Consider the following 25912-nt stretch of genomic DNA (forward strand, 5'->3'; position numbering starts at 1 on the left):
AGGCCTGGGCTGGATTTGAACCTGCCAGCTCCGGTGTATGTGGCTCATCCCTTAGCTGCTTGAGCCACCCAGAGACCCCCATCTTAAGTGGAGGTGCCACCACCCAAAACTATATCTTAAAGATGGTCATTTAATGGGAAGGAGGATGAAAGACTGTTTTTGGACTCTCTAGCACCTCTCTTCCCTCTCCCAGAGTGGCTCTAAAGCAATCACCCATTCTAGAACATATGGGATTGGGTTACAAAGAACTGGTGGGGGCAGTTGAAAGATGAAAGAGTCACAAAAGGAACACGTGGGGGAAGGGAGGAGGAGGCATTGATGGTATGCATTTGGGTTGAAATCTTTTCTGATTCCAGTGGGACTCTTAGCTGCCAATGTCGAGCTGGAGCGGCCCTCTCAAAAGACACAGCCATGCTACATCCAGACCCGCCTCCCTAAGCGAATCAATGAGGCATCTTTCTCCATCCCACACCCTAAACAATCACCCCTTGGGCTATCCCTTTGCAATATTTTTCTCTTTCAAGATAGCCTTTGAAGTGCCTTTTACCAGATTTCTTTGCTGTAAATGAGGAGGGGGATGCTCAATGCAGCCTTTACCTAGTTCTCTACCAGCCCCTCCCTCTCATGCCCTGCCTTTGCCCCACGACAAAAGTACATATTTTTCTCTGAGTTCCTCCAGCCAGAGCTGCTGCCCATTTGAGAAGCTAGGGCTGCCACTTCAGAGATGGACATTCAGTGCGTCAGCACACAGACCCGGCCCCAAGGCGTGTGGGCGAACAGACAGACCCCCAGTGTTCCCGGGACCCCGCGAGACCCGATGGGCGCTGTGCGCGTGGGTGGGGGAAGGTGGAGAAGGGCGGGGGTGAGGCAGAGTGGGCCGTCGGCTCCAAGGCCGGGAGGAGGGGAGCTAGGGCTAGAGCAGCGAGGCAGCTGCAACCCATTAGGGGCGGTGAGCTCATGGCTGAGCGAGAGTCTCAGCCACAGGAAACAGCAGCGGCAGGAGGGGAGGAGAGGTCTGGGGCGGGAGGGGAGGAGGGGTCTGGGGCGGGAGGCGGCGGGTGGGAGCACAGAGACGGGGCCTCCTGCCGACCAGGACCAAAGTGGAGACCAGAGAGACTGAGTCAGCTCTCCCTGGCCCAGTTCCTCTTTCTTCTTGCTCCAGCCTCCTGCCAGGGGGTGCCCTTCCCTTCAAAGAGGAGCGGCCCCGGTAAAGCTCCGGCCCCTCCTCCACTCCCTGCAGTGAGCGCCCCCTGGCAAGGCCTCTCCCCCTCCTCCTCGCAGCCAGCGCCCCCTTGGCCGTGACCCCCTTGTAGTGGGCGCTCTCCTTGTCAGTGCCCACTCTTGTAAATGATTTAGAGAGTACTTCTAGAGTGAAAGTTCCCAGGACAGTGTTCACTCCTGTTGGTGTGGGCTTGTTCTTACAGCACCCTCCTGCTTCCTGTGCCCTGAGTTGCTGCAGTCAGGGTCCCCAACCCTCTGCAGGGAGCTCCTGCCCATGCCCATTCCCTTCTGCAGAAAGAGTTAGGAAGGAGCGCTTCTGTTCCCTGCAGCGTGATGTCTGGCGCACATTTCCCCCACCCCCAAATCTCTGGCAGCGACACGCCCCCTGGTACAGTTATCACCTTCCCCCACCGTCCATTACTCTTAGGCATCCCCTTTTTCTCTGCGGTAATTTCCCTCTTTGGCCATGCCCCTGGCCTCGGCCCAGCCACAGCTGTGGTCGCTCCCCCAGGGCCGGATGGGTGGGCCTGCCTCACGGGGTTGGGACTGGGATGGAAAATGGTGGTTCCAGTCGGGTCAATTCTCATGACCCGAGGCCGAGCCCCTTTTAGGGCCACTACTGGACCAACCCTCAGTGGTCTTTCACAGGTTAGAAACTAGGACCTGGAGGCGGAGGGTACATCCAGCAAAGGAAGGCACAGGTCAGGACAGAGGAGAGCGGAGGGCGAAGGGGAGGTGTGTGGGCTAGGGAGAGACCGAAGGGAGGATGGGGGAGGAGGCGAAGGAGCGGAGGAAGAAAGAAAGGGTGAGGGCAATACCCGGTGCAGACAGAGCCAGTGGGACAGACAGGATGGACAGATCGAAGAAGGGGGGATGGGAGAAAGGAGAATCCCCGGAGTGTTGAACACTCCAAGAGGCATTCGCTGGAAGCAGGAGACTGGGGACCCGGAGCGGGCTTCGCAGAGGCCGAGGGGCCTTAGAGGCTGCGACGTTGGACTCACCATGGCTCGGCGCCGGGCCGCGTCCGACGCTCCTGCGGGCGGGCGGGGCCGGGCGCGCCACCTCCTCCCTCCCGCCGCTCGCGTCTCGCCGGGTCTGGCTAGGGGACAGCTCCGGCCGCGGTGGCTGCTCGGCCCGCTCCGGCTCCCAGGCCGCGGGGCCCCACCAGGGAGGGCCGAGACGGCCGCCCCTCCCCGCCCCGCCCCTCAGCGCCTGCCCCCGCCTCCGCGCGGGACCCCACGCCAGGACTCCCGCTCCGGTGCAGAGCCTCCGCACTGCTCCCCCGACGTTCTCAGCGAATCGGTCTGGTTCACCCTCTTCCTTCTCCGCTCCACCCTCCAGTGGGTAGCCTGGACCCTGACCCTCGGAGGCCCACCCCACCGAGAATACCCCTTTTTTCCCCGCAGTCGCCTCGGTCCCAGTGGCATCAGTTCAGCCTCTGCAAAGGGCACTATAAAGGCTGGGGCTGGCGTGAATTCCCTTGGGGTCCCCTGCCTAGGACTAGAGTCTTCCGGCTGCTGAAGCCTCCTGTCTCTAACTCTCCTAGGATCCTCTTCTCCCCTCAGTTTCCAGACTTCGGCGGGATCTGGGGTTCAGAAGAGACCCTCAGGCCCTTCTGCCTGCCCAGGGTACAGCAGAGGGCCGGGAAATCAGGGGATTCCCCCAACCTCCCCGGGGCTTGCCTGTCCTCCTTTCCCTCCCATTTCCTCGGGCCTCGAGCCTCTGGACTTGGACAATGGGCTCCTCTGTGCTGCCTGGAGAAGGCGGGAGTGTGGGGGAATTAGGGAGTGAACCGCGAAGGCTTGGGATTCGGGTGGACATCGTAGCTGAGGGGGCAGGGTCCCTGGATCAAGATCCTCCTGTGGGGCGTGCACTTTGGCTGATGTTTTGGGAGTCCCCTCCTGGGTGGCCCTTCTTCCCCTCTACATCCCCTAGCTCTCCTTTAGCTGGAGGAGAGAAGGCACCAGGTCCCCACTCAGAGGATTCAATACTGGGTACTAGAGACCCTTCTTGTTGGTTGGCGGTAGAGCATCTCCCAGGCCGCTAGGGCTCAAGGCGGTAGGGATGGGTATCTGACACAGTGGACAAAGCGGGGGGGTGGGGGGGTGGGGGAGACTAGTTAAGAAAGTTCGAGCCTCCCTCTGTCTGTCTGACCAAACTCCCAGCATCCTCCATCGCGTCTGAAAGGGGAATGAAGGCCTGGGGGGGGGCTCCCAGGAGCGCCAAGGAAAGCATAGGCACAGGGGGGAGACGCCTTCCCCACCTTTGAGCATCAGCCGGGAGGCCTGCAGCACGGTGGGCCCGTCCAAAGGATGGGCATTTCAAAGGTTATGGGAAAGCCAAATAGTCTCCAGAGAGGGGCATGAAAGCATGTGCCTCTGCAGTTGGGAGGCGACGTTTAGAAAACGTCCTGCCTTGGATGAGGTTCCTTTGAAGTTGGGAGGCTGGCACCTCTGGGCAGTTGTTGGGACAACTGGAGAGGAGGCCCGGGGGTTGCCAGAGTTACATGCTCTTCTCTCACCTATTCAGGACGCTAAAGTCCACCTTTTTCTTCAGTCTGTTGGGTCTGGAAAAGAAGAGAAAAAATGTTCATCCTTCTCAGAGATGGTAACAGTCCTCTTCTCCATAGCGCCCCCAAAAGAATCTAGGGTAGCAACCCCCAGTGACCATCTTCCTGATAAAGTTAGAGCCGTGGAGTTGGAGCTCTTTCCAACAACGGGTTATGGGACCCTCGGTCACCGAGGCTCTCCAGCTTTGTTATAATTACTGCTTCAGAGCTAGAAGAACGAGATTTTGCTACCCCCTGGTGTCCACTAGGTAAATACTGCCCTGTATCTGGTATACTGTATCTCCCTGAATACTGGTTACAACTGCTAGCACTTAGAAAACTTTCTTTTTTTTTTTTTTGAGACAGAGCCTCAAACTAGTCCCCTGGGTAGAGTGCTGTGGCATCACAGCTCACTGCAACCTCCAACTCCTGGGCTCAAGCGAGTCTCCTGCCTCAGTCTCCCAAGTACCTGGGATCACAGGCGCCTGCGACAACGCCTGGCTATTTTTTGGTTGCAGCTGTCATTGTTGTTTGGCGGACCGGGCTGGATTCAAACCCGCCCCCTTAGGTGTATGTGGCTGGCGCCTTAGCCACTTGAGCCACAGGCACCGAGCCAGAAAACTTTCTTAGAGATGTTTTATGAACCTGCTCGCTTGTCTTAAACCCAGCTCATCCATTCTCAGTGTTGAAAGAGTCTGAACTTTTCCTTACCATGACTTATGTTCCTTATACTCAACCAAACTGTTTGGATAACACTTGGTAGAGTGCAAGGTTCTCCACTGGACTCCAAGATTCACTACCATTAGGAAATGGAATATAAATTAAGCTGGCTATGGGGGCCCATGAATTCCTGGGGAAAGGGAGTGGATTATTTATTTCCCGTGGAAAAAGGGGGAACCACTGAAGACTTTTGAGCTGGTGGAGGGAGAGATTTTGGATACAGGGTCTGGGATGCAGTTACCGCTTCTTTCCTGGAGTTTAAAAGTCTGTGCTAAGTTACAAAGGTTTATTTCAAGTAAGTGACATGTATGGTTGCAGTGGTTAAATACCACTTTCTCCAAAGAATATAAGTGCTTACCTAAAAGTGTGAGGGCATGTATTTGCACACAGTAGGGAATGTATGTTGATATGTGTGTTTTGGTGGGGAATAGGAAAGGGTAAGTTTATAATGGAGAAAATTAGAGGCTGGGAATAGACCAGGTTTAGAAGCCCTTTCTTCCATTCACAGTTCTCACCAGATTTCACCAATTTAAGATACTTTGGGGCTATCAAAATCCTGCTTTGGAGTTGAATTTTTGGCTTACTGAAGTTAAGAAACTTGCTGAAAGGTAGACAGTAAGTGGAGAAGCCAGGACTTGAAACCAGGCTACCTGACTCCAGAGCCTTCCCTGTCAACCAGTAAATTACCAAAGGCTTCACCTAAGCTATCAAAGTTCATAGAAGAAGAGCTCTGAACACTACATTCACCTTTTTTTAGAGAGGAGAGTTTTACTTTGTCATCGTGACACAGCTCACAGCAACCTCCAACTCCTGGGTTTAAGCAATTCTCTTGCCTCAGCCTCTTGAGTAGCTGGGACTACAGGTGTCCGCCACAACGCTCAGCCTTTTTTTGTTATAGTTTGGCTGGGACTGGGTTTGAACCTGCCACCCTCGGTATATGGGGCCAGCGCCCTACCCACTGAACCACAGGTGCCACCCTACATTCACCTTTTCTACCACTTAACCATCATGTTGAAAAATGTTAACTTTGTTTTTGTTGTAGCCAGTGCTGAAAGATTTTCTAAAAGTGATAGATATGTCCCTATGGGTCAGAGTATAAAGACTACTTTTTTCTAGACTTGTTCTAGAGTAAACAATAGTTAAATAATTCCTAAGAAATTTCCAGTATAATTCTTGATGTGAAAGTAGTGTTATCTGAACATGGAGGAATGTTTGTTGCCTGGTTTACATACATTAGGAGCTGTAATTGCCATCCCAAGTAGGGTTGGGGCCTGAAGCTGCTCACTTTACCTACTCGGAGAGTAGCAGTGACTAGGGCTCCATCTCAGTCCCACGCCTCAAGTTAAGGGGGAATTAATGAAGGGCTACGAAGGGGCATTTTAGGGATAGACTTGAGAGAACATGTTCTTGTTAGCTGTGCTTTCTAAAGAAATGGGGTGAGGGGTGTGATAAACCTTCGTTATTTTAGGATAAGAAATCTGCATTATATATAAATATATGTCAATTCTATTTGTGGCTTGATTTCCCATTAGTTTTGGTTTTGATTGGTAATATTTCTTTTCTTTCTTTCTTTCTTTTTTTTTTTTTTTAGACAGAGCCTTAAGCTGTCCCCCTGGGGTCAAGTGCTGTGGCATCACAGCTCACAGCAACCTCCAACTCCTGGGCTCAAGCAAGTCTCCTGCCTCTGCCTCCCAAGTAGCTGGGACCACAGGTGCCTGCCACAACGCCTGGCTATTTTTTGGTTGCAGCCGTCATTTTTGTTTGGCGAGCCCGGGCTGGATTTGAATCTGCCACCTTAGGTGTATGTGGATGGCTGGGGTCCCAGCACACCTTAGCCACTTGAGGCATAGACACCGAGCCTGATTGGTAATATTTCAACTTGACTTCTCTGAACCTATATATACCTATATCATCAAAGTCAGTAACACCAACAACTTTCTTGTGCTAGTGCATTAGTTTCCATACTGGTACCTGATTCACTCTTATCTACTGATAAGCCATTCTTTGCATGACAGCCAGAATGATCTTTGAAAAATCCAAGTCAGATCTGTCACCCCCTTCTAATGGCTATCCATTTACATAATGACTCCTTTCCTGCCTATCTCTTCAATCTCATCTCTTTTCACAGCCTTGATATACTAAGCTACTAGTAACCCTCCAGCCATAGTGGGCTGCTTTTAGTTCTGTAAATGTGCCTCTGCTTATTCTTCATTTGATACCTTTTAGCATTGTTCTGCCTGAAGCTTTCTTTTCATAATTCCAAGGCTGGCTCTTATCCTTCAGGGCTTAACTAAAGTATTACAGTCTCAAAGGTCTTCCTTGACAGCGCTGTCTAAAGTGATCTTTTACTCATCATCTCTCCTACTGTTGTCCTTTTTTTTCTTCCCAATATTTAAATCTATTTGATTATGTATATATTTAAATTCTGTCTTTCAAACTAGACTCTCCCCTACCACCACATACCATTTAAACATAAACTTTATAAAGTGAGGGATCTTGTTTATCTTGTCACTGCGGTTTCTTGGCTGGTATCTGACCAGGTCTCAAAAGATATTGTCAATTTAGGTGAAAAGAGAGGAGTGGGAGGCTTGTGGTCAGCTGATTAGCTTTCTTGTCTTCCTGGACCCAGCCCTCAAAAATTATTTATTTATGGGTGGTGCCTGTGGCTCAGTGAGTAGGGCGCTGGCACCATATACCGAGGGTGGCAGGTTCGAACCCAGCCCCGGCTGAACTTCAATAATGATAAAAAAAAAAAAAAAATAGGTGGGTGTTGTGGCAGGCGCCTGTAGTCCCAGCTACTTGGGAGGCTGAGACAAGAGAATAGCCTAAGCCTAGGAGTTGGAGGTTGCTGTGAGCCGTGTGACGCCACAGCACTCTACTGAGGGCGATAAAGTGAGACTCTGTCTACCCCCCCAAAATTATTAATTTATTTCTGTCCATCAGAGATATGGTCCCCAACCCCTGGTCTGCAGACCTATGGCTTTTAAGTCCATGACTTTTAAGAACCAGGCCACACTGCATCACTATCTGAGCTCTGCCTCTTGTCCCATCCCCCACCACCATTTTGTCCATGGAAAAATTGTCATCCATGCAACAGGACCCTGGTGCCAAAAAGGTTCTGGTCTTGGCCTGTTAGAAACTGGCTGCACAGCAGGAGGTGATTGGCAGGTGAGCCTGTGCAGCTTCATCCCCACATTACCACTTGAGCTCTACCCCCATCCCATGTCCCCTGCTCTCTCACCTCTGTTCACAGAAAAATCGTCTTCCATGAAACCGGTCCCTGGTGTCAAAAAAGTTGGGGACTGCTGCATTAGAGGATATTTTCAAGTGGAAGATGCACAGGACAGAATTTAAAACAAATGTGGAGCATCTTCTGAATTAGATGTAGCTTCATTGTACTGGGAGAGTCTGGAGGAAGCAGGGTTTCAAGGGGGAAAGGCTGTAGACTCACTGTTGATGTGTAAATCCAAAAACTCATTTATATAGTTGTAATCCATTTGAAAAGATAGCTGTATATTCTATTTTCTTCATGTAGCATTGCCTGGATATATTTCTAGGCGTGAATAAAATTTTCACATATGTTGTCTTCAGTTAAATTATCAATGGTTGTTCATCATTCATTTAGTTCCTCTCAATTTCAGGGAATTTGTATTATTTTTAACTTATGAGCAGATTTGTATGATGCATATTTACTCTTCTACACTTTGAGTTATTCCGATTTTGATATATTTTATAAAATGGAATTATTGAGTCAAACACTAAGAATCATTTTCGAGCTGTTGTTCTTGCCAGATGAAGCAAAATTTGGAGGGCAAGGTCATGAAACTCTAATATTTAAAAGGTTGATTGTGAAGAGTAATTGGATTAATTCTGAAAGGCTCAAATTGGTATGGCATCAGTGCATTGTTGCACTTACAGAGAAGTAGATGAGATTCTATGTGAGGAAGTGTTAAATATTTAGAGTTGCCTGAAAATGGGACAAGCTGTTTCTGTAGGCAGCAAATTCCTCCTCACTGAAAAATTTTAAGCATAATGAGAGTTTTTAAAGAAATTGTTTTATAAACTTTCCAGATTTGTGATCTCTATGTATATCTTCCTAGCCTCAGCTCTTTGCTCCAAAACCAAATTTTGTTAAGTGAACATTCATTAAGACATAGCCTGTGCCAGTTATAGCTAACAGTGGCCCTGAGCCCTCATTGGCAGACTCTAAGTCTCCTGGGGGCAGGCAGTCCGGGAATTACAACAGTATGAAGTCACCCCCTACCTCCAATCTTCAGACCTGCCAAGCAGGTGAGTGAAAGTTTCTCTCCAGTTCTCTGTCATCTCTTTTTCTGTGCTCAGTATATTTGTCTCCCTCCAGGTGTTTGCCCATGGCGAACCTACTCATAAGACCCCTCTTATGAAACCTCCGATTAATATATACTGTGCCAGATCTCTAAATGTTCCCAAGCCAAACACAGCACCAAAGTGATTGATTCCATCATTAGGTGATCCTGTTTTGTTTCTGTCAAAGCACATTTGCACCTCAAATGAGAGGTTTGGAACCCCAAAGAATCTACAGTTGGTGGAATATAGCACTCCTACTAACATAACTTCACCTCCTCACCATGAACACAAGGGTGTTTATAAGCACATATACACAGACACATCTACACACAGCCCTCACTTCCAGTCAAGCACTCTGATTTATTCATGGAACTGGTTGCTTAATCTGTCTTTTTGTTGTTGTTGTTTGTTTGTTTTTAAAGCCACTTTACTTGGTGAAATGTAATCTAAAAACTCCAAGTTCAGGGCCAGGTGTGGTGTCTCATGCCTGTAATCCCAGCACTCTGGGAGGCCAAGGCAAGTGGATGGCTTGAGCTCATGAGTTCAAGACCAACCTGAGCAAGAGCGAGAACCCTTCTCTAAAAAAGTGGCCCGGCATTGTGGCAGGTGCCTGTAGTCCCATCTACTTGGGAGGTTGAGGTAAGAGGAATGCTTGAGTCCAGCAGCTCTGATGTCACAGCACTGTACCAGGGGCAAGAAAGTGAGACTCTGCTCAAAAAACACCTCCAAGTTCAGCCAAGGAGGAAAAGTCCCTACTGAGCATGGTGGAGATCTGAGCATAGTTTCTGAATTTTACTTTTTCTCTTTTCTTTTCTTTCTTTCTTTCTTTTTTTTTTTTTTTTGAGACAGAGTCTCAGTATGCCACCCTGGGTAGAGTTCTATGGTGTCACAGCTCACAGCAACCTCACATTCTTGGGCTTAAGCGATTCTTTTGCCTCAGCCTCCCAAGTAGCTGGGGCTACAGGTGCCCGCCACAACACCTGACTGTTTTTTTGTTGCAGTTGTCATTGTTGTTTAGCTGGCCTGGGCCAGCCTCATTGTATGTAGCCAGTGCTGTAACCACTGTGCTATGGGCACCAAGCCTGAATTTTACTTTTTCTGGAAGTATATTTTGCTGAAATTCTCTGCCCATGACCACATTCAGGGAAGCCATGTTTCCCTTTCTCATTTTTTCCAGAATGCAATGGGAGACCCTCCCCAAGTGAGAAGAATAACCCACTGAAGGTAGGGCAGGGCAGAGGGAGGGGGGTGCTGAGGAGAGATACAGGTCCAGGTGGCACCATTGCCTTCTGCATTAAGCCTTGGCTACTGAGTAAAAGGCCCAGTAAAATCAACAAACATGTGGTTTTATGTGTGAAAATACAATCACCAAAGCCTACTGTGTAATGTAGATGAAAACATTACAGAAAATGGACTAATCTTACAGGGTCAATGTGAATTTTTAAAATGTTTCTTTGTGCCTCATAAAGAATATTCAGAAGGCCACTTGCCTTTTAAAATTTATATTCTAGTCCAGGTGTAATGACGCTCCCAGTACTTTGGGAGGCTGAGAAGGAAGAATTGCTTGAGGCCAATAGTTTGAGACCCCATCTCTATAAGAAATAGAAAAATTACTTGGACATGGTGGCATGCACCTGTAGTCCTAATTACTCAGGAAACTGAGGCAAGAGGATCTCTTCAGCCCAGGAAGATGGGGTTACAGTGATCTATGATCAGGACACTGCCGTGCAGCCTGGGTGACAGAACAAGACCCGGTTTCTTAAAAAAGTAAATAAACAAAAAATAATTTGTATTTCCTAAGTTAAAGTTACCAATCAGAAGCCAGTTCTTTCTTCAACTTTTATGAAGAAATAAATTCTAATAATCACTTTAGAATATTATATTTGTGTGTGTGTGGTTTTTTTTTGAGATATAGTCTTACTATGTCACCCTCAGTAGAGTGCTGTGGTGTCACAGCTCACAGCAACTTCAAACTCTTGGGCTCAGGCAGTTCTCTTGTCTCAGCCTCCCAGTAGCTGGGACTACAGGTGCCCACCACAACGCCCAGCTATTTTTTGTTCTTGTGGTTGTCATTGTTGGTTAGCAGGCCTGGGCTGGGTGCGAATCTGAGAGCCTCCATGTATGTAGCCGGCACTGTAACCACTGTGCTATGGGCACTGAGTCAAAATATTGTATTTGTTGATTATTTGGTCCCATTTATGAAGAGATAATGAAACTCTTTAGATATTAAAAAATATATTTTATAAATTTAATATATTCTATGACTTTATAAAGTAAATTGATCATCTGAGAAAACCAACAAAAAATTCCTGAATACCTAAAATCCCTTATAAATTTAACAATTTATAAACAGGATGATTCAATTCCTATGTTTCCTTAAACATTCCAAAACTAATTTTAAAGGAAAGTTCTATTTCAAATCATGTACATTTTAAATTAGAATTACCAGTCTAATACAGATTCCTTAAACATATTAAGGCTAACTAAGCTTTCGACTCTCTTAAATATTTCTGTCTTTAATTCTAAAATTTCTGGACATTAAAATATACTTACCCACTAGGAAATGATTACGTTGTCTGACATGGCTGGGAAGCCCCTTCCCAGTTGATTTCTTTGGAAACATGTTTTCAGTGGCCCCAGAGAGTATACCCATTAGCGATTTGTCCCAAGCCTTTTGGGTAACTCTTCTTTGGCCCTGGTCGCCCCTCTGAGCCCTGTTATATGGGTGCTGGTCATTACTTTCTGAATGGGCCAGTTTTACAGCCCATGACCTCTAGGTTCAAATTACACTCCATCTAATTCTTCAGCCTACACGCGGAAGTCAGAAACTCCTACCTAGGTTTCTATACCACTTGTTTGGATATAATTAGTCTACTTAAGGACTCATTCTATTCTGTATTCTATCCACACTCTTCCCAGCTTCTGGGGCCACAACTCTTTCAGATATTGCATGGTTGAATTTCTCTTGGTGTTGCCTGACTCTGATTACAGACCTGAAATAGGCCAGAAAGAGACATACAATAGGAAGATTAACATTAAACAGGGAAAGAGCTTTAAGTCAGGATGAATAAAGGAAATCTCAGGGGAGATGGGGGAAAAATATTACGAATACATTTGATTTATTCTTCGCTTCTGTCTCATTGACTGACAGTTTGATATGTATTATTTAATCTTGCCTCCTAAACAAGTTAATGAAGCCATAATTGCACCAACATAGGTGTGTTTGCCTAACTCCAAACGATAGCCCATTCAAAGGCCAGAATGCATGTTAGGAGACCAGCACTACTTGGAAAAAAGAAAATAAAAGAAAACTCAAGAACGTTTGTGCCCTCTTGAGGCAGTACAGGGATAAGGTGGGTAATTGCTGGAGAAACGGAATCAGTTGACACAGATGTCTCTTGGATTAGGACCCTGAATGATTAAATGTGATTTTCCATTAACCAAGACTGAGAGATTGCAGTTGGAGGGGCAAGTCCGGAAGACAAGCAGATCAGGAGTTTAGTTTTGAGTCTTTTTGAGTGAGATGTCTTTGGGACACAGATGGACCTGGTGACAGGGGGGAGATGGACATGTGTGCCTGGACCTTGGGGGATCCGGGCTGAAGGTATGCCTTTGGGGGCAGGTAAGTGGTGGTCAGAGCCACGGAAGTGTATCAAGTCACTCAAGACAAAAAAGGAGAGCTCAGAATAGGACCTTGAGAAACACTATCATTTAAGGTGCAACCACAGGAAGCAGAGTCTGCCCACGACACTGGGAAGAAGCCAGAAGGGGAGAAGAATGCTGTTTCTCTCTTACTTCTGGTATGTCTTTTCTGGTCATGAGCACAGGGGTGGGAATCAAAGCGGCAGTGATGGGCAGAGCATGGTGTGGAGAGCCCTGGATGCTGTGAGGGAAACAGCACTTGGTGTGGGTGTGATAGGCGGCAAAGAGCTCTGGTTCTAGAAAGCGTGGAAGAGGTCTGGGAGTTGGAATTTCTGGATTCTGTGCTTTGTCTGTCCCTTCACGTTTCACCAAACATCCTTTTACATAAACTGTGTGGTAAAATCTCTATCCAAATATGAGGAGAAAGCAGAGATGGTAGAGGGAAAAATAGGGAGTGTCTCTTTGTTAAGCGTGAGTATATGTGTGTGCATTGCACATGTAAATATATGTCCCTGAGCGTGTGGTATGTATATGGTGTGTGTGTATGTGTACGTATGTTTGCATGCTTTGCTCTGTCTGAATATCTATCAAGATAAGTACAGAAATTAAGAGGAAAAATTAAGATAATTTATAGTACTTTGACAGCAATTTTGTGGGTTTTATTTTTGCTTTTTTTGTTTTGGTTTTTTTTGCAACTGCCTCTCACTCTGTTGCTCCAGGCTAGAGTGCTGTGGCATCAGCCTAGATAACAGCAACCTCAAACTCCTGGGTTAAAGCAATGCTTCTGCCAGCAACATGCCTGGCTAATTTTTCTATTTTTAGTAGAGATGGGGTCTCACTTTTGGTCAGGGTGGTCTTGAACTCCAGAGTTCAAGTGATCCTTCTGACTTGGCTTCCCAGAGTAGCAGCATTACAGGTGTGAGACACTGCATCTGGCCTATTTTATGTTGATTGAATCCAGTAATAAAAAATTGGGGCTAATATTTTCTATATGTTGTATTTCATTTTTTAGTAATCCATCTTATTGTATTTTATGAAAGCATCAGTCTATGGCAGATTGCACATAAAACTGCTCCTTCACTACAGTTAGGGAAGCACTGATGAAAATTATTGGTAGGTAGAGCCTGATTCAGAAATTCCCAAGGGGAGGAGGTTCACTGCAGCAAGCTGAGGCTCCTGCTCTGGGTCCTATGGATGATGTGTGAACTCGGGTCTTGAGCACAAGTGGGGGAGGTCAGGCCTCAGCTCTGCCTGACAACCTGGGGCTGGGTTTGTTGTCCTCTTCTTTCTCCCTTCCTGTGAGATGGGATTGACAGACAGCCCTCCTGGGGGTGGATGACAGGATTGAGACCAACTTTCAAGACTGTACCTGCCCAGGGTGCTGCCCTCCCTCCTGCCTGCAGGGAAGGTGAAGCTGATGACTGACGGGCTGAGCAGGTACTGTGGGCCTCTGAATGGGATTTCCCTACTTACCCCCAGACAGGAAATCACACTCCATCGGAAACAACAGTCTTTTATTACAGCAAAATCAGACACATTCCTTTACCGAACACAGGGAACCCAACACAGATTTTCTTTTCCTCCTTATTTATTTACTTATTTTTGACCCAGAGTCTCACTCTGTCACCCTGAGTAGAGTGCCATGGCACCATAGCTCGCAGCAACTTCAAACTCTTGGGCTTGAGCAATCCTCTTGTCTCAGCCTCCCATGTAGCTGGGACTACAGGCATGTGCCACCATGCTAGCTTTTCCTTCCTTCACCTGGATGAACTGTCCAACCACAGCCCTTCCTTGGCTCTGACTTACTTTGCATTTGCAATTTTTTGTTCTTTTTCTTTAAAAGGGTCTCCAAAATGATATACACCAAAAGGCCCACAAAACCTGGATCCATCTTTGCGGAAGTCCTGAGTGCTATCAGACATTACAAAAGCAAAGTAAGCAGCCCTGAAAGGCTAAAGAGATTGTCCCCTCTTCTCTCATCATTTGCAGCATCCATAACCCCCATCAGCGAATTAAGAGGATGTGAGGCTGGATGTATGGGAGTGAAATCGCATTTGTAAAGGGGGTAAGGATTAATAAAAAGCCCAAGGGTGAGGCAGGGTGGGATCCAGGCCTTAGACAACATTGTCCAAGTGCACAGGAACCAGTGGGTACCCAAGGTCATCCTCCTGTCATGGAGGGTCACAGGCCACAATGAAGAATGCACCCAGTCGTTTCTCTTTGTACCTGCCATCTGGGTACCTCTCTGAGGTATGCTCACTCATGTTCAGGCACATGGGCCCATGGCTCTGGTGGCAGTTTCCATGCCATTCTTGCAGCCTATACTGGCAGGTGGTGGCCACACTGGAGAAAGATTCGAGCAGGAAGGGTTGCGGTCTTAGCAATGTTTTGTGTGCTTGTTGATGTTGCCCATTGCTGAGTTGCTTGCTTGAGGGTGGGGCTGCACATGTTGAATTTGAACTGGGATGAAGTCATGTGCCTGGGCTTGGCACTGACTGGGATCTCGGCCACCCACAGCCCCAGCAGCAGGGACTGGAACTCTGCTTGGCTGGCATCATCTCTCCTAAGGGGGAAAGTGGAACAGAGAAGAGGGTAGATGGGTGAATAGGTCTCCTGGGGGAGCCCTAAGATAGTTGCTAAGGGCAATCCGCAGTCCAGGATATTTACGAATACCACTGCAGTCTATTGTTCACTCCCAGCACAGAGTATGTCTTTTTATTTTTTTATTTTTTTTTTTGAGACAGAGCCTCAAGCTGTCCCCCTGGGTAGAGTGCCGTGGCATCACAGCTCACAGCAACCTCCAACTCCTGGGCTCAAGCGAGTCTCCTGCCTCCGCCTCCCAAGTAGCTGGGACCACAGGTGCCCGCCACAACGCCCGGCCATTTTTTGGTTGCAGCCATCATTGTTGTTTGGCAGGTCCGGGCTGAGGATTCGAACCTGCCACCCTAGGTGTACGTGGCTGGCGCCTTAGCCCGTTGAGCCATAGGCGCTGAGCCGAGTATGTCTTTTTATATCTCTAATAAATACATTGTTTATCCTTCCCAGAAGTTTGATGAGGTGATTATGACTATATATATGAGCAAAATGAGACCCAGGAAAGCGAAAGAAATCTCCCCTCACTTTTTTTTTGAGACAGAGTCTTATTACTCTGTTGCCTTGGGTAGAGAGCCATGGCATCATAGCTCACAGCAACCTCAAACTCCCGGTTTCAGGCAATCTCCTTGCCTCAGCTTTTAGAGGAGCTGGGACTACAGGCACCTGTCATGACATCCTGCTAGGTTTTCTATTTTTAGTAGATATGGGGTCTCACTCTTGCTCCGGCTGGTCTGGAACTCCTTAGCTCATGCAATCTGCCAGTCTGAAATTCCAGCCCCTTTTGTTTATTTTTGAGACAGTCTCACTTTGTCACCCTGGTAGAGTGCTCTGGCGTCACACTCGCAGCAGCCTCTAACTCTTGGGCTTAAGTGAGGCTCTTGCCTCAGCCTCCCAAGTAGCTGGGACTACAGGTGTCCCCCACAATGCCTGGCTATTTTTAGAGATGGGGTATCACTCTGGTTTAGACTGGTCTTGAGGCTCAGGCTGGTCTTGAACCTGTGAGCTCAGGCAATCCACCCACCTCGGCCTCCTAAAGTGTTGGGATTACAGGCGTGAGCCACTGCACCTGGCCCTGAAATACCCTATTTGTAATCAAGACCTCTTAACTTCCAAAACTCTATTCCTATTCTTTTTCCAGACTCTCATGTTTCTTTTTGGGAACTCTGAGAAGGTATCACAAAAAGAAAAGCTAAACTTTGAAGACAAATACACCAAGGGTCCATACACCACTCTCCTAGGCTAGCTTACATGTTCCTGAAAGAGTTGATATTAAAATTGAAGTCAAACGAATTCCTCTCCATTCTATATGCCAGTTTCCCATTGAAGTTGGAAAAAACCGTCACTCCTGGTAAGGAATTGCTGCTTCAGCTGGCAAAGCAGCATGGGAAGTTGGGCTCTTTCCACGCCTGACATTTTGCCCTGCTGGAGAATGTCTTGGAATGATAGAGGTCATCTGTGGACTCCCTCATTGTATAGATGAGCTCAAGTTCCGGAAAGGGCACGTGCCTTCCTAAGACTATTGAGCAAGAGGCAGAGCTGAGGCTAAGAGCTTCCTGACTTTCACCTCATCCCTTTGGGCTCCTTCCAACCTGAAAAGGGAAGGAGAACGAGTTTCTCACAGAGGCAGAGCATCAGGAGTGTGTCTCTGTTTGTGGAATGTTCAACATTGCCATAAGTAATTTTCTGCTAACCTTCTGATAACATGTAGGAGAAAGTCTCCTCTTAGAGCAAGTAAGTAAATTCTTTCTTTCTTCTTCTCTTTTTTTGAAACAGAGCCTCTCACTTTATCACCCTACATAGAGTGCCATGGTGTCACAGCAACCTCAAACTCTTGGGCTTAAGTGATCCTCCTGTCTCAGCCTCCGGAATAGCTGGGACTACAGGTGCTTCCTACACACTTGGCTAGTTTTCTATTGTTTTGTCCCCCAATTTTTCTTTTTTTATTGTTTCAGGTTCATTGAGGGTACAAAGAATCAGGTTACACACAAAAAAAGAGCAAACACTCCCATCTACCACTGGGCAAAGGATAGGAACAGAACCTTCTGTGATGAAAACAGATGAATGGCTAAAAAATATTTGAAAAAATGCTCATTACCCTAGATCACCAGAGAAATGCAAACCAAAACTACCTTAGATATCACCTAACCCCAGTGAGAGCAGCCCACATCCCAAAGTCTCAAAACTGCAGATGCTGGCATGGATATGGAGAGAAGGAAACATTTTTACACTTTGGTGGGACTGCAAACTAATACAACTTTCTTGGAAGGAAGTATGGAGAATCCCCAAAGAATTCAAATTAGACCTCCCATTAGATCCTGCACTCCCATTACTAGTTTTTTTCTTTTTTCTTTTTTTGAGACAGATTCTTATTTTCTTGCCCCTGGTAGAGTGCTGTGACATCATAGCTCACAACAATGTCAAACTCTTGGGCTCAACTGGTCCTCTTGCCTCAGCCTCCCAAGTAGATAGGACTATAGGCACCCACCATAGCACTGGCTATTTTTTAGAGACAGGGTCTCACTCTTGCTGAGGCTGGTCTCAAATTTCTGACCTCAAGTGATCCCCTGGCCTTGGCCTCCAAAATTTCTGGGATTACAGGTGTGAGCCACCACACCAGCCAGTAATCATTCCCTCCCTTCCTTCCTTCCTTCCTGACAGATTCTCACTCTGTTGCCCTGGGTAGAGTGCCATGGAGTCCTTATAGCTCACAGCGACATTATCTCTTAGGCACAAGAGAGCTTCTTGCCTCAGCCTCAAGAGTAGTTAGGACTACAGGTATCTGTTATAGTGCCCAGCTAGTTTTTCTGTTTTTAGTAGAGACAGGGATCTTACTCTTGCTGAGGCTGGTCTTGAACTTCTGAGCTTAGGGGATCCACTGGCCTGAGCCTCTCAGAGTGCTAGGATTACAGGTGTGAACCATTGCACTGGCTTCTTTCATTCTTTCTAATGTTTGTTCCTCCTTCTCAGTAGAGGGGATATAATGGACTCAGGCTGAGTCTTCAGCTGAAGAGTATCTGGATACAAGTTTTAAAAATTGGATGACATTGTATTTATTTCTAAATTCTATTTATTAACACTGGTATTCTTTAAAAGATGTCATTACACAATTTTATTTTCAAATAATTATTTAAATTAAGTGAATATATATACACATATATATATTTAGCAAATTATAATACTGGTGGTAAGAAGATATGGCAAAAATTGTAAAGGAATTAAACAAATGACTGCAGTTGAGGAACTTGCTCTGGACTGCTGTTTCTCGCATCTGTGTTGGTATGTTGGACCCTACTCGGCATCTCAACCTCTATGTGTGTGACTTTTCTGTCCTTGAGATAAAATGCTCTCTAACTGTCAAAAATCACTGAGGCTCCTAGTATCTGCATTTCTCAACATAAGATTTCTGAACACCAGTTTTCTGAGATGTTTGTCTCTCTGCCCCAGGGGGAGGTGTGGCTCACCAATACAATTCCTTGCTGCAGTGGGGATCCTTTCATGCACTCCTCCCCACAAAGCAAACAAAACATTGATTTTTGAACCCAGGAAACATTACCCAGCAAGCGGTTAACTTGGGCAGCGGGGAGTAAATCTCTGCCCCCTCCCCCATCCCCCAGGAAGTCATTTCTCTCTTGAGGCCCTAATCTAAGCTTCTCTCCTTGGGATGGAAGGATTGCCAAGTGATAATTCATTAACAGTTGCAGACCCAAGCTCCAGGGCTTTGAAATGAGAGGGTGGGGATGGCAGCACAAGCCCAGGGTGGCCTAAACATTTCCTGCTGGCCAAGATGATTGACCAGAGACTTTGCAAGCTCTGAATCCAATTAAGTTGCAAGCATGCTTTGCCTCAAGTATGTTCTGACCCTGCATCTGGTGACTTAGGGAAGCCTGGGGAAGGGGTTCCTTTGATTGTGTATTTTGAGCCTCATAATTCATCATGAGTTTTCCCAACTGCCACAATCTCAGGGCTGTTTTATCCATTAAGCACTAGAGGCTCATTGCCTAGAGCCTGGGAAGTTCTCAAGGGCTTACACTGTTTGAGACTGAAAAAATAAAAAGCTCCAGTATAGGAAAAGTCGAATGCAGAATCAAATTAAAAATATTTATTGGCTGGATACAGTGGCTCACACCTATAATCCCAGTGCTTTGAGAAGCTGAGGCAGGAGGTTGCTTGAACCCAGGAGTTTGAGGTTACAGTGAGCTATGATTGCACCACTGCACTCCACCCTGGACAACAGAGCAAGACCCTAATCTTTTTTTTTTTTTTTTTTTTTTTTTTTTTTTGAGACAGAGTCTCAAGCTATCCCCCTGGGTAGAGTGCCGTGGCACCTCAGCTCACAGCAACCTCCAACTCCTGGGCTCAAGCGAGTCTCCTGCCTCCGCCTCCCAAGTAGCTGGGACCACAGGTGCCCGCCACAACGCCCGGCTATTTTTTGGTTGCAGCCGTCATTGTTGTTTGGCGGGTCCGGGCTGGGGATTCGAACCCGCCACCTTAGGTGTACGTGGCTGGCGCCTTAGCCGGTTGAGCTATAGGCACCGAGCCAGACCCTAATCTTTAAAAAAATGTCTTTACAGGCCAGGGACGGTGGCTCACACCTATCATCCTAACACTCTGGGAGGCTGAGGCCAGGGGAATCTACCTGAGCTTAGGAGGTTGAGACAGTCTGAGCAAGAGGGAGACCCTGTGTTTACTAAAAATAGAAAAACTTTGGCTTTGTGCCTGTTGTTCAGTGGTTAGGGTGCTGGCCAAATACACTGGGGCTGATGGGTTTGAACTCAGCCCGGTTGGCCAAACAACAATGACAACTGCAACAACACCAACAAAAATAGCCAGGCATTGTGGTGGGTGCCTGTAGTCCCAGCTACCGGAGGAAGAGGCAAGAAAATCACTTAAGCCCAAGAGTTTCAGGTTGCTGTGAGCTGTGACACCACAGGACTCTACGGAGGGTGACATAGTGAGACTCTGTCTCAAAAAAAAAGGAAAACTAGCCAGGTGTTGTGACAGGCGCCTATACTCCCAGTTATTCAGGAGGCTGATGCAAGAGGATTACTGTAACCTAAGAGTTTGAGGTTGTGGTGAGCTATGATGTCACAGCACTCTATCCAACAAAGTGAGACTTTTTTACTTACTTGGTACCAAAATGACATGAAGTTGATTTTATTTATTTTGAAATTAGGCATATGTAAAAAGTCCATTACATTGGAAAACAATCTTAGGTTAGATTTCCTTATTTTATAGGAATTCCCAAGTACCATGATTGCAGAAGGAACAGTGCCAATCGCAACTTACTTGCAGTCAAAAAATTTCAAATGTAAAACTGCAAAAATCCTTTCAGATACATTTCTGCAAAAATGATGTAATATGAGGAACATATATTTTACATATTCCATGTGGTATGGTGAATGTTAAAATGTTTGGGAGAATGATGGTATAGAGTGCAATTAAATAATGTATTAAAAGCAGCCAGGACAATATACACCACATTACTAAAGGTTTAGGTCAGCATGGGGCTGGACCACAGCAACAGGAGAAAAGGGATACTACCAACCACAACTTAATGAACATCTAGTATGTACTTGGTGCAGTGCTAGGTGCTTTGTTAAAAATAATAGCTATTGGCTCAGTGCACATAGCACAGTGGTTATAGTGCCAGCCACATACACTGAGGGTGGCAACTTTGAGCCCAGTCTGCAACAAAAAATAGCTGGGCATTGTGGCAGGCACCTATAGTCCTATCTACTTGGGAGGCTGAGGCAAGAGATTGCTTAAGCCCAAAAGTTGGAGGTTGCTGTGAGCTGTGACGTCTTGGCATTCTACTGAGGGCATCATAGTGAGACTCTGTTTAAGAAAAAAAAAAGCCAGCATTTTAAAAGTGCTTCATATGCGAAGGCATTGTGCTTTGTGTATGATTTTATAAACGAACACACTATTACGTGTTCCATGTTATTATTCCCATTTTACAGAAAAGGAAACTGAGGCTCAGGGGTGTTAAGACCACAGGTTTAGTAAGTGGCAGGGCAAGGCTTAAAAATTAAGTCTGGCGGGTGGCGCCTGTGGCTCAAAGGAGTGGGGCACTAGCCCCATATATTGGAGCTGGCGGGTTCAAACCCAGCCCCAGCCAAAAAACTGCAAAAAAAAAATTAAAAATTAAATCTGGCCAGGTGTGGTGGCTCATGCCTGTAATCTTAGCACTCTGGGGGGTTGAGGCAGGAAGATTGCCTGAGCTGAGGAATCCAAAACTAGCCTGAGTAAGAGGAAGAACTCATCTCTACAGAAAAATTGAAAAATTAGCAGAGCCTGGTGGTGGGCACCTGTAGTCCTAGCTACTAGGGAGGCTGAGACAGGAGGATCACTTAAGCCCAGGAGTCTGAGGTTGCAGTGAGCTGTAATACCACTGCACTCCAGCTGGGGTGATAGAGGGAGGCTGTGTCTCAGAAAAAAAAAAAAAAAAAGGTCTGTTTGGCTCCAAAGTTCATGCTATCTGTCCTTGCCACACTGGTTTCTTGTGATTATTACTTTGTGGGCTGAGAGTTACCTTGTGGGCACCAGTTTGGCAGCTGAGCCAGCACTGGCCATGACTGGTCAGTACTTGTGCCCATCAAATCACAAGTTCACAAATGGAAGTCTACCATGTTCCTTGTTTCTTTTCTTTTTTCTCTGCCTCCTCCCCCTCCCCCTTGTTTTCAGGCAGGGTCTCACTCTGTTGCCAGGGCTAGAGTGCTATGGCATAACCAAGTTCACTGTGACCTCAATCTCCTGGACTCAAGCAATCCTCCTGCCTCAGCCTTCCGAGTAGCTGGGACTACAGGCGTAAGCCACCATGCCTGGCTAAATTTTTTGTTGTTTGTAGTGTTGCTCAGGTTGGTCTAAAAACTTCTGCCCTCAAGTGATCCTCCTATCTCAGCCTCTCAAAGTGCTTGGATCACAGGTGTGAGCCACAACCCCAGGTGTCTACAATGTTCTTGACACTGAACCAAACTTTGTGTGTGTGTGTGTGTGTGTATCAATCTATTGTTGATTGATCTATCTAAAAACTTCTCCTACCTCTCTCGTAGCACTTCTATCCTCCTGAGATAGAAATATTTACAATTATTTTATAGCTGAGGAAACAATATCTATGTGTGGAAAGCTGAATCATTTGGTCAAAGCAGCACAGTAGCTGAGAGACAGGACCAATTCACACTCCAGCTGCTGTGTCAGGCTGCACTGCTACAGCGTCAAATGTAACTTTGCTTCATTTCAGTGCCAATTTTTACTGATTTTGTTCTTCTATGGCACTTCTGGTCAGTCCCCAGAGTTCCCCTTAAATTCCTATTTTGAGATGAATCAAGACGCAAAGTTAAAAGAGCGTAATGGGAAGAATACTGAATCAGATATTATTAGCCTCAAATTCCTGTCCCACTTCTGTCACTAATTAGCTGCATGACCTTGTGCAAGGCATTTCACCAAATTTATATGGACCCAGTTTCATACAATACCAAACCTGGAGGGCATTTCAGAATTCACTTGAATCCAACCTCTTGAACTGACTGGAGGTGTATTCTTTATAACGTTCCCTGCAAATGGTTCTGGGGGTTGAAGTGTCCATTTGCACCATGGTATTGCCTCTGTCTATCTGCCTTTGTTCCTGATGCCTGGATTTGTCTTCATGAGGGAGAAGACGTAGTCTTCAACCCAACTGGAGCTGAGGCATGGGGCTTTCCTGGCATGACCTTTGATTTATCACAAGTCTGCATGCAGTCTTCAGACCTCATAGAGTTGATAAAAAAAAAATCATAGCTAACATTTACTGAGTGTTTTCTGAGTCCCAGTCACTGTCCCAAGTGCTCTATGTCTATTTTCTCATTTTTCAGCATGTAAGGACCTCTCTGCTGCCCTGGCTTCCTGACTATCCTCCCTTCCTTACCTAGTTTAAAAAAAATTTTTAATATTTATTTATTTATTTATTTTTTGAGATAGAGTCTCCCTTGCTGTGGTGCTATAGCTCATAGCAATCTCAAACTCTTGGGCTCAAGCTCAGCGCCATAGCTTAGTGAGTACGGTGCAGGCTACATACACCAGGGCTGGCAGGTTCGAGCCTGGCCCTGGCCAGCTAAACAACAATGTTCTTGAAGAGAAATACTTGTCAGAGATAGAAAGTAATCCACAAAGAGCAAATGAAGGCGAGTATACTTCCACTCCCAGGCAGAATGCATGTGTGTCCAGAGCATACAGAAGTCACAAGATAAAAAGCTTTTGACAGAGAGCCTGAGCTCAGGAGTTTGAGACCAGCCTGAGCAAGAGTGAGACCCCATCTCTACTAAAAATAGAAAAATTAGCAGAGCATGGTGGTGGGCACCTGTAGTCCCAGCTGCTGAGAGGCTGAGGCAAGAGGATTACTTAAGCCCAAGAGTTTGGAGTTGCTGTGCGCTATGACACTATAGCATTCTACACAGGGTGACAGAGTGATACTCTGTCTAAGAAAAAACAAAATGAGAGAGAGATAAAGATCTTCTTTCCCAATTTTATTAAAACGATTTTTTTGAGCATGGTGGTAGAATAATTTTAGACATTACCTTTATCGAAAATAAAATTGCCTGATGGAAAAAATTTTAAATGAATGACATTTTAAAACTAATTTTAAATCTTTTCATTTTGAAATAATTTCAAAATTACATAAACGTTCCAGACGTAGTACCCAGAGCTCCCCATGTGCTTCACCCAGATTCCCCAATTGTTAACATCATGGAACTATTTGAGAATAAGTTACAGACACAATGCCCATTACTCCCTCATACTTCAGCAATAGTTACCCAATCACAAATACCCTTGCCTACATAACCAGAGTACAGCCACTGAACCAGGAAATTAACTTTGATCCATGATTACCACAAATGAAAATTTAAGGTAGCATATAGAACATCCACACACATGGCTATTTTACAAATGTTAGTGAAGTGAATGAAGAGGATGCTAGAGAAAGCTCAAGCTCATCGGGCACTATTTGGGTGTTTTAACTAATTCTCCTCTGCCATCACTAGTACTTTGGGGGAAAGTCTGGGAGGCATTGCTCTGCAAGTTCTAGTTGGTCATTTCTGGATGTGCCAGTTTTGAGGGCAGAGAATGGTGATCCTTACCAAAGGTAAATGCTTTGGAATGTCTCAGGCCCACCTGGTCTTCACCAAACAGGATCTCTGTAATGTTTTCACCCTGGTCTGGAACAGCAGATGGGAGGTCAAGGTTTCTTTCTTTCTTTTTTTTTTTTTTTTAACCACATGTCCTTATTTATGTTTCCAATAGCCATTTGAACAGGGACATGCTTCACTAATAGTTTGCCATCAAGTTCTTGGGGACAATATTTTTTTTCTCCATCTCATTGATACAATATGAGCATTCAGGTGAATGCCAGAAATGAAAACATGTCAGGATCCTGTGCAGAAACATTCTTTTGTCTCAAAACTGGGAGTCTAGGGCAGCGCCTGTGGCTCAAAAGAGTAGGGCACCGACCCCATATGCCGGAAGTGGCGGGTTCAAACCCAGCCCTGGCCAAAACAAACAAAACCAACCAAGCAAACAAACAAAAAAAACTGGGAGTCTGCCTATTTGCAGACTGATTTGCCAATTCATGTGTGGTGAATTTGACCTTGAAAAATGTCTGTGATCAATTTAGGACCATTAATTGGAGTGCCAGTTTAGAAACATCACTGGACTCATTTTTGTTTTGTTTTATTTTATTTTATTGAGTTATAGTCTCACTCTGTCACCCTGGGTAGAGTGCCGTGGGCATCAAACTCTTGGGCTCAAATGATCCTCCTGGCCTCTCCCTCCCTAGTAGCTGGGAGTACAGGTGCCCCCACAATGCATGGCTAGTTTGTCTATTTTTAGTAGAGATGAAGTCTCACTCTTCGTCAGGCTGGTCTTAAATTCCTGAGCTCAAGCAATCTACTTGCCTCAGTCTCCAAGAATGCTAGGATTACAGTTGTGAGCCACCGTGCCCAGCCTGGACTCTTTTATTTATGTATGTATTTATTTTGAGACAGAGTCTCACTCTATCACCCTGGGTCGAGTACCTTTGTGTCATAGCTCACAGCAACTTCAAACTCTTGGGCTCAAGTGATCCTCTTGCGTCAGCCTCCCATGTAGCTGGGAATACAGGTGTCTGCCACAATGCCTGGCTAGTTTTTCTATTTTTAGTAGAGATGGAATCTCACTCATGCTCAGGCTAGTCTCAAACTCCTGAGCTCAGGTGATCTACCTGCCTTAGCCTCCCAGAGTGCTAGGATTACAGGTGTGAGCCACCATGCCTGGCCTCTGGATTCATTTAAAAAAAAAAAATTGAATTCTTGCCATGTGATCTTGTGCAAAGTGTTGCAGTCTTTGGAGTCTTATTTTTCTCATTTGCAAAACGAAAAAGGCAGGACTAGATGATCTCTGAGATCACAGACAAAGTGTCTTGCAGGATCATAATTTCATGAATAGCTACTGAGAGACCCCTAAAGCCAAGCAGATGTGCTAAATGCCATGGTGCAAGCAGCAATTTGTACAAATTTACATCAAGGTCAGTTCGTTTTACATGTATAAAAAGTTTCTATGAAAGGCTGGGCAAGGTGGCTCACTCCTTTAATCCTATCAATCTGGGAGGCCAAGGCAGATGGGTGCCTGAGCTCACAGGTTCAAGACCAGCCTGAGCAAGATGGAGACCCTGTTTCTAAAAATAGCCAGGTGTTGTGGTGTAGTCTCGGTTACTCAGGAGGCTGAGGCAAGAGAATCACTTGAGCCCAAGAGTTTGAGGTTGCTGTGAGCTATGACTCCATGGCACTCTACTGAAGGCTACAAAGTGAGACTGTCTCTAAAATAAATAAATAAATACAAATGAATAAGTGA

Source organism: Otolemur garnettii, unplaced genomic scaffold (genome assembly GCF_000181295.1).
Source record: "Otolemur garnettii isolate 467f Iridium unplaced genomic scaffold, OtoGar3 scaffold00276, whole genome shotgun sequence".
In the NCBI taxonomy this organism is placed as follows: Eukaryota; Metazoa; Chordata; class Mammalia; order Primates; family Galagidae; genus Otolemur; species Otolemur garnettii.